Below are 2967 nucleotides of genomic sequence, written 5' to 3'. Positions count from 1 at the left end.
CTATTTGTATATAATTTTTTTTCGATATACATTTTATACCCTTATAAATATTATTAAGTTTCTTTGTTTTCTTCCTTTTTTTACTTTTTATTTTATATCCTCGTTATATTTATATTATTATGGTCATATAATTAAATACAAAAAAAATTCAATATTAGAATTATTTTGAAGGTATTGACGAGACGATTATAATAGTGTAACTTGTTAAAATAAAAATATATATTCTTTAACGTATTTTAGTTTAATATACGATTATGTATGTTATATGATAAAAGTGTAAAACGAAAAATGAAAAAGTAAGGGATGTATTCAAAAATTAAATAAATATAATGGTAGAAGTCTAAGTGATAAAAATATTCTTTTGTAATATATAACATATAATAATATAATTAAAATAAAAAATATGCAGTATTGGGCTAATTTTGAAGGTATTGACGAGACAATTTATAATGATATAACTTGTCAAAATAAAAACATATTTTGAAATTAATATACAATTATGTATGTTAATGTGATAATGGTGTGAATGAAAAATGAAAAACAAAGGGACATACCATAAATTACATAATTAACTACAAGAGTATAAAGCATAAGTGTTAAAAATATTTTTTCATAGTAATATATGATATAATAATATAATTAAATCAAAAAATATTCAATATTGGATTTATTTTGAAGGTATTGACAAGACGATTATAATGATATGACTTGTTAAAATTAGAACGTATTTTTTTAATGTATCTTAATGTGATAAGGGTATTAAAAAATAGAAAAAACAAAACTATAAAAATAAATTAATTAAGTAACTACAGAATATGAAGTATAATTTTAGAATTAAAAAATGAGTATGCAAGATGAATAAAGGGTATGAAAATGCTTCCTGATAGGTTAATTTTGTTGTTAGATCTTAATATAAAATTATGTATTTTAATGTGATAATGGTGTAAAAACAAAAATTGAAAAACCAAATATACCATAAATTAAATAAATAACTATAAGAGTATAAAATGTTAATTTTAAAAATATTTTTTCATAATATATATATAATATATAATAATATAATTAAGTCAAAAACTATTCAATATTGAGTTCATTTCGAAGTTATTTGACGAGATAATTATAATGGTGTAACTTGTTAAAAAAAACGTATTTTAATTGATATACAATTATGTATGTTAATTTGATAAATGGTGTAAAATGAAAATTTTAAAAAAAATAAATGTAAAATAAATAAATTAATTAATTATAGAAGTATAAAGTATAAATTTAAAATTAAAATTTTAAAAATTAGGTTCATGCGGAGGGGGTGAGTGAGGGTGACGTGAGGAGATGAATGGGGTAGGAATATCAACCCGTAAAAACAAACGTCATCTAAAACTCTATAGAAAAGAGATAAAATAATATTTTAATTATATTCAACCAATTAAAGCTACTGAAGTAAAATGTATAGAAGAGAAAAATAATATTTTATTAAATATATTGAATATTTTGTTAATATAATTAATGTTAGAATTGCTAAAATAAAGTAGCTGTTGGAGTTGGATGTAAATTTTTCTAGATATTTTTTAATTTTTCATACTCTATTATAAAAAAATTATAACATAGCTGTTGGAGATGCTTTTAGTGGAACTCAAATTTTTATTACCAAATTTTATAATATTTTTATCTTTAAAACAATTAAGAGATAATATTCATCATTACTATTTTTTTTAAAAGTGTACTAATTTTTAAAATTTTTAATTCTTCATTATCTTACAAAATAAAAAAACATTTATGATGTTATCGATCTATCAAATCAATATATTTACGAGGATGATGTAAAGATAAAATTTTATATATTTATAATATTAAATAATATAATTAAATAAAAAAATATTTAATATCAGACTTATTTTGAATGTATTAACAAGATGATTGTACAATATAATTTTTTTAAAGTATTTTTTAAATATAGTTTAGTTAACATATGATTATGTATATTAATAAGATAAGAGTGTAAAACGAAAAAGTATGAAATATAAAATATATTAAATAAATAAATATAAGAGTATAAAGTGTAAGTATTAAAAATAGTTTTATAGTATATCTATACTATATTATAAATCATTTGACAAAAATTCTTAAAAATTATTTTTTATGCATGAAGTACTATTTATTGACGCATATTACTTAAAATTCAAGATTACAAGTAATTTTGCGTAAGTACAACTTATTAAAGCTACATCTTTAAATTCGTATAACTAACTGCAGATAAACATAATCAGATATAAGATAAACATTGATTTTCGATATAGAAAACCTAAAATATAATTAAGATAATCATTGAGTTTTAACAGAATGTTAAATTATTATTTCTATAAAAAAATATATTATTAAACCAAAAATAAATTATTTTTTTATTAAATCTAAATTAAATTACAATAAAAAGTTGAATTAAAGAAGTTATACCAAAAAAACGAAACTATTATAGTTAATTTGATACTAATATCGATTTTTTTTCCAAAATTTTATGTTATCTTCAAATTTATATTTCATTCAGAATAAAAACATTACCGTTTTCTTAAAACCACATAAAATTGTATTATATCGATAAAGATAAATAATAAAAACTAAACATTGAAATGAAGATTTATCTCGTTAAATTATACGAATACCTTTTTGGTGTGATATTATAATAATATATTTAAATCAAAAAATATTCAATATTTAGCTTTAAAAAGTAGCTCACTTTACAAAGTGCTTTTTTATTAAACAATATTTTTTAAATGACTGATCGTACAGTCAAACCGTTACATATCAATTTTATTATTTTTTTAATTAATTTGACTTTAGAAATTAGCATTCTATTTATTTCGGGCTTTAATTTTTGTTATAGAATTATAAAAATATTTAAATAACTTATTATGTGAATAATACTCGTGGATATGTTTCACATTTATTTGTATTATATTATATAACATTTGATAA

Source organism: Cynara cardunculus, assembly GCF_001531365.2.
Source record: "Cynara cardunculus var. scolymus isolate 2C chromosome LG 15, CcrdV1, whole genome shotgun sequence".
In the NCBI taxonomy this organism is placed as follows: domain Eukaryota; kingdom Viridiplantae; phylum Streptophyta; class Magnoliopsida; order Asterales; family Asteraceae; genus Cynara; species Cynara cardunculus.
Note: the sequence above shows the minus strand (reverse complement) of the source record.